The sequence below is a fragment of the Plutella xylostella genome, chromosome 23 (assembly GCF_932276165.1).
Source record: "Plutella xylostella chromosome 23, ilPluXylo3.1, whole genome shotgun sequence".
NCBI lineage: Eukaryota > Metazoa > Arthropoda > Insecta > Lepidoptera > Plutellidae > Plutella > Plutella xylostella.
Genome location: NC_064003.1, coordinates 990,582 through 1,004,443, shown reverse-complemented (window position 1 = coordinate 1,004,443; position 13,862 = coordinate 990,582). Strand labels below are relative to the sequence as shown.

The window sequence follows — 13,862 nt, the reverse complement described above, 5'->3', positions numbered from 1 at the left end:
ACCGCCATACTGGTCATAAATAATGAATATTCCAATAATGGTAAGGGACTTTGAGACTATCTTCAATTTTTGTATGGAATTTTGAAAAAAAAAAACATTTCCGACGGTACCTATGTTTCTTTAGGAAAGTTTTTCAGTGTCACCATGTGGTTAAAATAAAATCGATCATCTCAAAGTCACCTTTTATACGACTAATTCGATTGCAATGTACGAATGTATTTTGGTGATTTATGATAAATGAGTAAAGTGAAATGGATGTTTGATATGTTTGTTTTTTCCATATCAATTAGATATTTCAAGGTTTGCACAAGTAGCAACAAAAATCTGTCTTTTTACCAAATTTTATTAAGATGGATTGTTTGTGGAGAGGTTTTATTCAAATAGTAATATTGACATAATTAATAATAAGAAGAGCGAAATCAAAATACACACCTTTTTATAATATAATAACTACAATATATTTATTTAATTTTCTTTATTTACACATTATTATTCTATTTTCCTTGGGGTAAGTATGGCTCTCTCGAGTCGAACCTTTGTGTATATTCCCAACTGAATGTTTTCAAACATTTATAGGAGCCACCTGTGCTTTATTTCTTGATTAGGTAAAGCTGAAATTTAGTAAAATATAATTGAAGTAAATAAAATTAAGTTGGGTGTAGTGTTGACTAACGGGCTTTACTCGTCGTCGCACCTACCTCTAGGTTTCGAACCCAGGGATTTTTTTTAATAAAAATTCAAGAAGTACGAATAAAATAAAAAAAACGAGTTTCCTCACAATGAGAGGCACCTCATTTGAAAGGGGAGAATGACTTCTACAAAATACAATCTTTACAACAGCGAATTCGTGCGCCCCATTTGTAAACCCAACCCTTATGATCCAAATGGTGAATGACAATAATACCTAATGGTACTTAGGTATAAAATAAAACAAAAAGTTGAATGAGACAGGTCCTAATTAATGGAAAGTGATTCAAAAGCACGAATGAATGGTCACCCTAACCATAACGTCTCTCACAACAGTATAAACGTCATCCGTCATCTTGACAACTCCGGTATTGTCGTAATGTATTTAGAAAAACTACCAATATTTTTTTATAAAATCATTATTCATACAAATACCAAATATTTCATTAAAAACATGTTAATAATTATTTATTATAAATTTGTTTTTCAAAATGAAATGATATACAGTAGTCTATGAGTCAATTTAATTTTTTTTTTGCATGTACAAAATCTACTAAAGTTTACCCAACTAAACCCTGGCAATTGTTAGAAACAGAGGAAGGGCTCTATGGTAGCCCTCTCTATCGGCTCGCGGCCTCTTTCACTTTAAATATAAATCTTAAGGTGAATCATTAGATCTATTTTTGTTTGCATCATTTCGGTGAGTCCTGTTGTACGTAATTATTACTTCCATGACTGATCGTCATTGAGCGAATGTCAATCGTTGAATGGGATATAGCCGCGATTATTTTGAATGTAGAGCCATATAGTCGTTTGCAATAGAATCCAACAATCATGTAAACAAACCAAATTGTCAAGATTACTCCGTAATCACATACATTTGACGATCAATTATGAACATAGTCTGATTTCAACGAACGCACCATTGTTTTCAGATTATCTTCAACACGATTTAACTTGTATTTATAAGTTAAATTTGTTAAAACATTTGCAACGTAAAAATTTCGAAGTATTTGACAAGCTGTCATCTTAGTTTTTTACTCATCGAACTCTATAAGTCATTGAAAAGTTAGTGTTGTTCGTAATCTGAAGTTATCTTTTAATTTTAATTTAATAAATTATTTTAATTTAATATTATTTGAATACAATAAAAAATAATTTTTAAGAGCTTAATATAATTAACCAAAACGAAAAAAGGAAGAGGAAGAAATGAAAAAGCTCGACGGCATTTTAGACACGGCAAGCGATGACACAGTGGTTCCATTTATAATTACGGTCACCGGCGACACTTCTGATAGTGATGATGAAGAAGACGAAGATTTAAATTTGTTTTAATAAACACTTTTTTATATATAATCAGTTTTATTTTATAGTCTATGGCTTATATAATTTAATCTAATTAGAACACTATGACATCACTATGGGCATAAACAATACGTTGTGAATGTCAGTCCGCCATATTTGTTTACATGATTGTTGGATTCTATTGCAAACGACTATAAATACCACCGTACATTTGAACATGCTCTACTGTTTCCTTTTTCAACACATGATATTGGCGGAATTTACTGTGCTAGTCACGCACAGTACAAGTGCCATACAAAACAAGAATAGAATAGACTTTGTAATGTTTGGTAAGGGTGAACATGACAGACAAGAGTCAACAAAAACACATAAACTAAACAATAACAATCAACTTAGGAATAGCTTGACAACTTCCTTGGCGGCCCTCCTTGCGGGGTGAAAGAAGTGGCGGGGCGAGGTAGCACGACATTTTAGAACACGAGTACACAGAGAAAAGTATGCCCGGATAAATCTCGCGATAACTTGTCACTATTTTTGAAGTCGTGTATAGCTGAACATAAAAGAGTAGAGAATAATTGAGGGCGTGGCAATCTAAGAAAGTGGCCACACTATTATAGTATAGAAAACGGACAAAAGTATCACGATACTTTAGCAGAAAAAATCAAAACGAGAAATGTTTCAAATATTTACTAATTATAAAATGCCACTTTTTGGGGAGATTTATGTTAAGAGAAGAAATTAGCAGGGGAGAGGGGGGCAGTCTTGAATGAATTTCATTAAATCAAATCAACTGTAACTTTTATTTCATTGTGTATTTCATAATATTTTTTCGCACTGAAACACGTGTTGGTTATCCCATTATGTAATTACTATAGGAGAAAAGTGATAGTATCACACATCGATATTTTTTACAGTTTTTATTGCTCAGGAAAAAGTTCAAATGTGCCACGGCAATTCTTCTAAAACTGTGTTTACCGATTTTCCTGCAACAAATTATTTAATTGGTCAGAAAAGCAGTGACTTGCAAATTATTATGTCTGGGGAATTTATACCGACTCCATATTTTTACAATAGGTACTCTAACACGGAGAGACCGACACACATAGACAACTACAGCTGTAAAACTTATCGATACCCTTTTTGAGTCGGGGGTTAGTAAAAAAGTATCTAGACCTGATGTTTTAACAACATTAGCATCCAGACCGTGATGTCATGTAACGTTTGACACTAGTATTTTCTAACCTCTATAAGAATAACAAATACACATTGAAAGGCATTCTATTACATCAAAATAGTACTTTTTTACAAGAAATATAAGCAATGTATGTTAATGGTTAGAAATTAAGTACCTACTCACCAGTATAAAACGCTGCTCTTTCATAAACATCGTATATATTGACTAATACTTCTCCAGCCTGACCAGCCTCATTCTCCGCCAAACATCGTAGGTAAACGCTGTAAATCATCTGTCTAGCTTCGCTGCGAATGGTTTTATTCATTTTCACCTCTTGAACAAACTCAACAATCCACAAAACTCCAAAATTAAGCAAAATTCGATTTGTTTATACAGGAACAGGGCGAGTTTGACATTCAAACCATAGAAACAGACCACAAATCACAAGTTTTTTTTTATTGCCAGGTTTAAATCTGTTTAGTTCCAAAAACATTAATCTCTACTCTTTTGTGTTCAGCTATAAGAGTAAATTATGTTGATTAATAAAAAGGTTCTTAAAACTAGTTTCATTATTTTATTCATAAATGTATTGTTGACAGTTTTGGACAGATTAATAGGCAGAGTAGGTATTTGTATTTATTAATGTTAAAGTAGATAACGCGATTCTCGTAGGAACCGAAGAAGTGGAGATGGTATCACGGTTCACTTACCTAGGTAGCGTTGTGGCAGGCGATGGTGGCACTGATTTAGATGTCAGCTCCCGCATCGACAAGGCTAAAGGCGCATTTGCGTGTCTGCGCTCCGTATGGCAGTCGAAACACCTCTCTCGTAGAGTGAAACTCAAAATATTCAACACCAACGTGAAATCTGTACTGCTATACGGATGCGAAACCTGGAAGACTACGAAGACCCTAACACAGAAGCTTCAAGTATTCATCAACCGCTGCCTCCGACAGATCCTGAAGATCTTCTGGCCCAACACGATATCGAATGTAGACCTCTGGAAGAGATGCCACGAAGATCCTGTTGGTTTGCAAATAAAACGGCGCAAATGGAGTTGGATCGGCCATACCCTGCGTAGAGACCAAAATCACATTCCAAGACAGGCTCTTGACTGGAATCCGCAGGGCAAGCGTAAGCGAGGCCGCCCTAAACAAACATGGCCCCGTTCAATCGATGCGGAGATGGAGGACGCGGAGATGACGTGGTCCGAGGTGAAGCTCGCTGCCGTCGACAGACAGAGATGGAGAACCGTTGTGTCTGCCCTTTGCCCCACGGGGGGGTCATAGGACGCCAAGAAGAAGAAGAAGAATGTTAAAGTATTTTATTTTATCCAAGTCTCTTTCATGTTCACTCTCTGTTTTAAATTTTTCATTGTCATCGTCATCATCATCTTCATCATCTTTTTTATTTAGTCTGTCGTGTAAATAGGCTAACTCATGATGGCCGCACCAACCTTAAGCACATTCGGCACACCGTTCTACAGAAAACCCCCGAAGATTATTTAGTTTTATAATGCGATTTAATCTATTTACGAAATTATACGATTTGTGGTTTTTGAAGTTATTTTATTGACGAATCTTAGAAAATAATAATATGATAATAAAAAAGTAAATATTCCTATGATTGTGAAAGTTCTGGCCTCAACACTCATCCTGAGACTAATGGTCTCAGGATCAATGATCTCATGTGGGTCGCACTCAAATTATGACAAATTATATAAGACATGTGGCCGCCTCAATTGCGCGGCCGATGCTGTCGTAATAATGATGTGCACGCGTTGCCCTTCCCCGCTACCCCTCCCGCTACTCGCTGTCGTCTTGGGTACCTCGTCCCCTCTGCGTCTTTCACCGCGCAAGGAGGGCCGCCAAGGAAGTTGTCAAGCTATACAGCTGAATATAAAAGAGTAGAGATTAATGTTTTTGGAACTAAACTGATTTAAACCTGGCATTAAAAAAAACTTGTGATTTGTGGTCTGTTTCTATGGTTTGAATGTCAAACGCAGGCGTTCCTCAGCAGCAACGTTTGCGAGGTCATCGGTCTTGGACTGAAGATCGTCACGAGATGTCGCGAGAAAGCAGAGATCGTCGGCGAAGTCTATGTCTTGGAGGGTCTTATCCTGCAACCATTGTAGTCCCCTCTCTTCTTTACTGCTCACTCTGCGCATCACGTCATCCCAGACTAGAAGAAAGAGAAGCGGGGACAGAAAACAGCCCTGTTTGACTCCGGGAGTGACTGTTATCGGTTCTGTTAGTTGGCCTTTGTGCATCACTCGGCAAGAGGAACCCTCATAAAGGCATTTGATTATTTGTATAACCTTGGCCGGTATACCTCTTTGCCTAAGGATTCGCCAAATGCTAGACCATTTCACCCGATCGAAAGCTTTTTCGAAGTCTACGAACAGAGTATAGAGTTCTTTCAGCATTTCATTGCACTGCTCCAGAATCACTCGCAGTACATTGATCTGGTCGGTGCAAGATCGCCCCGCTCTGAATCCACTCTGTTCGTCCCTCAGCGTGTAGTCAACTGCGCTTCTCATTCTGTCTAGCAGGACTTTGCTCAGAATCTTGGAGCACATCGGCAACAGGTTGATTCCTCGCCAGTTGGAGCATTGGGACAGGTCACCTTTCTTAAGTAGCTTAATTATAATGCCCTCCTTCCAGCTGTCAGGTATTTGGCCCGTTTCCCAGACCGCTGTCATCAGGGGCAACAGTATATCAGCTGTTACGTCCGCGTTTGCCTTTAATGCTTCCACTGGGATGCCATAATTTCCAGGAGCTTTACCACACTATAGTAGGCCATTGATGGCACGTGCAATTTCAGCCTTGTCCGGAGGATCAACTTTGATGTCTAGAACATTACATTCTAGGTCAAAATCGCTGTCAGCCTCCGCTGCGGCTTCATTGTCCAGAGTGTGGAAGACCTCCTTGAAGTGCTCATGCCATCTGCGCAATTGTTCTTCCAGCGTAGTGAGCACCTTTCCTGCTTTGTCTACTACTGGCCGCGTTGTCGGTGGTTTATTGCAAAGCTCTCTTCCGGCACGGTACAGCTCTCTGGTGTGTCCTGCGTGCGCCGCCAGTTCCGCTCTTCGGGCTATCGATGCAGCTCTCACTCGTTTGTCCCTCTTAGCACTGCGCTTTATGTCGCTTTCACATACAAAATATTCATAGGCAAGGATCTCTTTGATGTTCTGGTCGTTTTCCGCATTAAGTTTCTCTTTGATGGATTTTCGGTGTAATATTTTATTCCATGTTTCAGCGGATATCCATTCCTTCTTCTGCGGGTTACTGTGGCCTAAGAACATTTCGCAGTAATTGAGCAGTACACCTTTAACAGCGCTCCACTGTTCCTCCACTGAAGCTTCTTCAAACCTCTGCGTGTGGTACTGGTTGTGTAATTCCACACTAAATTCATGCTTCCTGTCAGGAGTCTGGAGTTTGGAAACATCGAAACGCCGAGATAATGTGGTTGTCTTACTCTGCACCTTTGCTATCTTCAGGCGGATTTGTGCCACTATGAGATGGTGGTCACTGTTCACGTCTGCTCCTCTTCGGTTGCGGACATCTAATAAAGTGTCGCCATTTCCTACTTATCATGACGTGATCTATTTGATTTTCAGTACGTCTATCAGGAGAGACCCAGGATACCTTATGGCAGTCTTTATGTGGAAATATCGATCCTCCAATCACCAAATCAAATTCACAGCAGAAGTCTACGAGCATGTTGCCATTTTCTAACGCATGCTTCCCTACCCACGACTCTATGTTGTGATTGTCGTCCCCAATCTGCGCGTTATAGTCGCCCATGCAAATCACAATATCGCCTTTCGGAATAGTTCGCAATGTTTGCGAGAGTTGATCATAGAACGCTTCCTTCTTGTCCAGTTTCGCTGCGTTAGTAGGCGTGTAACATTGTACTACTGTGATATTTCTCACTTTGGACTTGAAGCGTGCTGTGATTATTCTGTCCGACACCGGTTTCCAGCCAAGCAGACTGTTTCGGGCATTTCTGGTGAGCAGGATACCAACACCGTATTCGTGTTTTTCTTCCTGTCCCCAGTATAGCAGGGTATAATCTTCAATTTTTTGTTCCCCAAAGTCTTTCCATCTCGTTTCAGAAATGCCAAGTATCTCTAACTGGTAGTCCCTCATATATTTGACAACTTGGTGTCCTCTACTTTCTTCGCGCATCGTGCGAACATTCCAACATCCAATCAGAGTCCTTAATTTAATGCCAAAAGTCGTTTGTTGAAAATCGGTCCGTGTATTCCTTCTTTGAGTTTCAATAATTTTAAATTTCAGATATACAGGTAATTAGCCCATAGTATCTTAGACGGCTAGCAGGGCTGCTGCTTCAAAGCGTGCCGTCACACTCAGTTTGTTCTCGAAGTACCTTCTTCTATCGTCCTTTCTGGAGGCATTTAGACCTCCAAGACCGCCGAGAGCCTCTTCCAGCCAAAGCCAGGTGTATGGTTATACCGCCACTGCTCGGTCGTCAGAGCCTCGTCTGTTGTCCAGCAGGGAGCACCACGGCGCGGTGCCTGCCACGCCGCCGCCATCCGGCGCGTGCAGGTGAGGTCGACAGTTGGGTCGGATAAGATTTTGTGTTCCGTTCTCCCCTTACTCCCCAGTAGGCCCTAGTATTGTGTTTATTAAATTGACGTGACCATTAATTGAGCTTCTTGAAAAGATACTCAGGGGTTTCTTTCCTAACGACACCGAATAATAAGGTAGCAAAGTGCAGCTTCCTTCTGCTTGATAGCTTCAGTAAGTTGGATTTATTGAGGAATGGGGTCACATGTGCGCGAGGACATTGAAACAAAAACGTGCACAAGCGTTCTGGACTCTTTGAATAAGGCTCTGCCTTTTAGCATGCAGACAAGGACCGTAGACAGTATCCGCGTAGTTTAACCTGGATAATACCAGTGCTTCACATAGTTGAATGCGTAGCTCCTCATTAATGTAAGGCCTTATCTTGTATAGTACTTTAAGTTTATAAAAGCAGCTTCTAACTACATTTAAAATGTGTTTCTCAAAGCGAAGGTTTCGTTCAAAGAGTACGCCAAGATTACGGGCCTCAGTAACCTCTTCCACGCTTGTACCGTTAACTTTTATGTCGGGGTTTAAATCTTTAATTCCCTGAATTTGATTTTTTGAGCCTAATATCATAAATTTTGATTTAGTGGGATTAAGTACCAGACAGTTTTTATTAGACCAATCCACTATTCGTTCCAAATCCTCATTAATCTTGTTTACTGTATCCACACAATCCTCCGGTGAACAATCAAGATATAATTGTAGGTCGTCAGCGTAGATGTGGTATTTACAATGCTTGATACATTTGATTATATCGGAGGAATACAAGATGAACAGGATAGGACCGAGAATTGACCCTTGAGGGACGCCTCTCGTCACAGGTAGCAAAGAAGAAGAGAGGGTTTTCCCATGAGTGCCTGTAAACACGACCTTTTGCGACCGATTAGTGAGGTAGCTTCTGAACCAGTTGATCGTCGAGCCCTCAAATCCATAGTAGGACAATTTTTCCAATAACAGGGAAACATTTATAGTGTCGAACGCACGGGTGAAATCAAGCAGCGTTAGCAGTGTTCCCATGCCTTTATCCAGAGAAGCAAGTATGTCGTCTACGACGCTCAGTATGCATTACTGAGCGTCGTAGTCGACATACTTTATTGCTGTGCTTCTTCCCTTTCTGAACCCGGACTGAACCATTGGCAGGATGTTATTAATTTCAAGGTACTGTGTAAGTTGATTGTTAACAGCTTTTTCCAGAATCTTTGAAAGACAAGTCAGTAGACTGATTGGTCGTAGCTCATTAGGATGAGTGTTGAGGCGTTTTTAATATTATCATTATATTATTATTAGGTATCTATAATTCGTCAACAAAATAACGTTAAAAACAACAAATCGTATAATGTCTCAATATAGGGGCTTCTTGTAGAACAGCGTACCGGATCAGTCATGCTACGCGGCTAAAGGTTGGTACTGCGCAGTCAGATACGAAAAAGTAAACAACAAAGACGAAGAGTCCATATGACAGTGCGTCAGTTGTCAGTTCTTGTAACTAGGAAAGCAACCAAAATTTATGTGATTTAATGAAAGTAATTAATGAACATAACACAGAGAAAAGTTACAAAATTGATGAAATTTTGAAAGAAAATGGTCTTATCGTGCTTCGCCTACCCCCATACCACCCGGAATTAAATCCTATTGAACTTGTGTGGCGGTACGTGAAAGGTGAGCTCACAAGAACGTCGATTGACTCTAACTTAAATAAAGAAATAAAAGACTTAGGCCCTATTCCACAATGTCTGGTTAGTGGCTACTTGTCAGATAAAACACATGCTGTCACCCTCTGTTATTATTTTTTTGACAGTGACAGCATGTATTTTATCTGACAAGTAGCCACTAACCAGACATTGTGGAACAGGGCCTTAGAGTTGCTTTTCTCAAATTATTCGCCTGAAAAGTGGAGAAATTGTGACGACCATGTCATAAAAAATTAAGACGAATATTATAAATCTGATTGAGTATTTGACGATGTATTGGACAGGTATGTTATTGTTAATTTATAATTTAATATAAATTAAACATAAAATATTATAGGTGTACACTGAACTAATATGTCTGGCGTACTCTAGTACATTATACTTCAAAGTAGGTATAATGTTTTTTGGTTTCTGTCTTAGATTTATAATTGAAGTTAATGAACTGCTTCAAAAGATACATCTGTCAATACCCCGTAGAAGTTTGCGTAAGTCTGTCCTCCTATATGTACCATTTGCCCGCACCAATTATAGGCAGAACTCATTTCTTCTGAGAGCATCCAGCGGTTTTAACGAGTTGTCAAATGCAAATGTTGATTTAGATTTATTTTGTAGCCAAGTAGGATTAATCAACTATAGTTTTACGGAGAGTTTTAGCTCATCTGTTTTGTTGAGCGAATAATTTGTGCGAGCTGTATTTCTGCTCAATGAGAACTTATTTTTACTTATTTTTACTAACATATGTGTGAAAACTTTTAATTGGCTATGTATTATTAATCGAAATTTCTTATGTATAATATTTAGCTGTAAGTTTTCCTATGAATAAATAAATAAATAAATAAATAAAACGATGGTGAAGATGAGGATGACGACGACGATGAACAAGTTCAAACAGAGAGTAAACATGAAAGTGACATGGAAATTGATTTATAAAATAAAACACTTTTACATAAATAAATTCAAATTGGTAGATATTCTGAAGGTAAACATCCAAAAGAGGATGGGCAAAAATATATGGGAGCTGGGACCACCCTCCAATAGCAATAAGACTAACATCGTTGGATAGGTCTTTTCAATAGGAATAACTTTTGCTTTGACAGCTTTGTTGTCACAGTTGTCCGTTCAGAGGTATATGACTTACAGCACAGATACGAGTCTGCTACAGATAGAAAGGATAGACTGAACACAAGAAGGAAAGACTTAAAAGTTGACATATTATATCCACGTCTAAATATTGTGAAGCACTCTCCAAGGTATCAGGCTGTCCTTCTTTTCAACAGGTTGCCCTTGGAGTTCAAACAGATTCTTTCCTTTAATCAATTTAAAAATAAACTTAAAAAATACCTGGTGGGCAAATGTTATTATAGTGTGGATGAATTTTTACATGAACGTACACATTAATTTTATTTTTTATATAATTTTTAATTAACCTGTAATAATAATTATTTCTTAAATTATTTTATAAATTTTTACTTTTAAATGTGACTTTAATGTGTTTTTATTTTATTTTATTTTTAAATTGTATATTATTTTATTGTGATGAAACATATAGGTATTGAAATGAAAGTGTAAATAGTTTAAGTTTTTTTTTTTTTTTTTTAATTTAATTTTACTCTTATTATGGTTATTTTTATTGACCTTTTAGATGTAATTCTCACAGTGTTTTAATTTGAAATTGTATTGTATATAATATTGTAAATAGTTTTAGAAATTTTCAAATACAATGTACATTGTTCATGAAATAAATAAATGAAAATGAAATGAAATGACTTATAAGTTCCGATACTCGTCAGTTCATCTTACTACTATTCAAAGTCAAAGTCAAAGTCAAAGTCAAAGTCAAAATTTTTTATTCATCGTACAAATATAAAATTTTCTGATGAACGTCAATTTCTACAAATTACTCTCCGTTCGGATAAGGGGGGGCTCTTTCTGTCTAAGGATTGATTGATATTGGAGGATGGACCACCCTCCAATAGCAGTAAGACTGACGTTGTTGGATAGGTCTTGTCAATAGGAATAACTTTTGCTTTGACAGCTTTGTTGTCACAGTTGTCCGTTCAGAGATATTTGACTTATAAGTTCCGATACTCGTCAGTTCATCTTACTGCTATTGGAGGCTGGACCACCCTCCAATAGCAGTAAGACTAATGTCGTTGGATAGGTCTTGTTAATAGGAATAACTTTTGCTTTGACAGCTTTGTTGTCACAGTTGTCCGTTCAGAGATATTTGACTTATAAGTTCCGATTCCGATAGTCGTCAGTTCATCTTACTGCTATTAGAGGATGGACCACCCTCCAATAGCAGTAAGACTAACGTCGTTGGATAGGTCTTGTCAATAGGAATAACTTTTGCTTTGACAGCTTTGTTGTCACAGTTGTCCGTTCAGAGATTTATGACATATAAGTTCCGATAGGATAAAATGAAGTTTTAAAATTAATGGTGGAGGAGTGTTGTGTTTGTGGTCATCGTATATGGTGACCTCTTTGTGAAGTGAGAGTTCACCTGTCACGCTTATTAAGAAAATCGCAGCTAACAAGCAATTGTATTATTAATTACCGCCAACCCGCAATGTATTTTTGCAGTGAGAAGAACTGACGACTATCGGAACTTATAAATCAAATATCTCTGAACGGACAACTGTGACAACAAAGCTGTCAAAGCAAAGGTTATTCCTATTAAAAAGACCTATCCAACGACATTAGTCTTACTGCTATTGGAGGGTGGTCCAGCCTCCAATAGCAGTAAGATGAACTGACGAGTATCGGAACTTATAAGTCAAATATCTCTGAACGGACAACTGTGACAACAAAGCTGTCTAAGCAAAAGTTATTCCTATTGACAAGACCTATCCAACGATGTTAGTCTTAATGCTATTGGAGGGGGTTCAGCCTCCAATAGCAGCAAGATGAACAGACGAGTATCGGAACTTATAAGTCAAATATCTCTGAACGGACAACTGTGACAACAAAGCTGTCATAGCAAAAGTTATTCCTATTGACAAGACCTATCCAACGATGTTAGTCTTAATGCTATTGGAGGGTGGTCCCAATCTGCCCATTGTCATTTTAATGCTGTCAAACTATAAATTTTAAGCTAAATATGACATTTACGGGAACACTCATAGAATAAAATTTTACTTACGTCAGAAATAGTTACAAGCTATCGCGAGATTAATCCGGGCACACTTTTCTACGTGTGTAGCATGTCGTGCTACCTCGCCCCCGCCACTTCTTTCACCCCGCAAGGAGGGTCGCCAAGTAACTTGCCACATTATAAATACTATGTACTCTTTCAATGAAATTATTAGGAACTTAGTAGAGTGCATAGTTTCTTAAGCCGTAACGAAGAATGATACAAAAACTATTTTATTATTTATTGCTTTCCATAATAGATAATTACAAACTATGAGAGCAAATTGTGAGTAACATTTCGTCAGAATAACAGGCCCTCACCAAGCGTATAAAGAAGCTGATACGAAAAGACCTTCGTTGTTACAATACACTAGTTATAGAAGCAGCTATAGAGCTAAATCGCGGGTGAAAGTATTCGTTCAGCAGCATGGGAGATCGTCAACAACTATCTACGAAGTATCATACGAAGACAATGACCGAACACCATCACCAATATCGAGCTATGGAAGGTTACAAACCAAAGCCTATAGACATAGACGTCCAAGAGCGAAAATGGCGATGGCTGGACCACACACTGAAAAGACCTGATGATCATATCCCGAAAGTGGCCCTCCAATGGAAACCCCAGGGCGGTTCAAGGCGACCCGGTCGACCAGCTCATACCTGGAAGCGGTTCATATTCAGCGAGGCCCAAGAGAAAGGGAAGTCGTGGCCAGAGCTCAACTTGCTGGCCCACGACAGAGAAGGATGGAAGCGCTTGGTGTCAGCCCCAGACTCCTCGGAGGAGTAGCGGGATTGAAGAAGAAGAAGAAGCATGGGAGAACCACCAGACGAAGTTGAAAACTAAGGACAAGATTTGAATAGCCCTTGAGCAGCTATAAATCAAAAATAATCCTGGTGCAGACAGCATTACCTCATAGCTTCTGAAACCTGGAGGTATTACTAGTCTCGAAGCCTCGGACAGCTCAAGAAGCAGTGCAAGTCGGTTGCTTCTACTGGTATAACACCGGAGGCATCGTACTAGAGTGTCGTGGTATTTTTTCAACAATGGTAACCGTTCTAAGGAACTTTAAATAAAAACCGTTCTATGGAACTATAGACCGAGGCTATATAAGTGAGATTTATGTACGTTCTCAAGGATCATTTAGAACCGTTTCACTAATTAGTTTGCCGAATCCTTAATCACCATAGATCATCAAACAGTAAGGCTAGAAATAGTGCTCGACCGATGCATCGGTCGAGCACTATTTCGATGCATGGTCAGCGCTGACCGTCGCT

At 38.7% G+C, this 13,862-nt stretch overlaps 1 protein-coding gene across 3 annotated transcripts in view; it reads right to left on the bottom strand.

The window, feature by feature from the left end:
- Positions 1-13,862, bottom strand: part of LOC105397812 (venom peptide isomerase heavy chain) — a 90,872-nt gene that overhangs the window by 10,328 nt on the left and 66,682 nt on the right. The window lies entirely within an intron of this gene.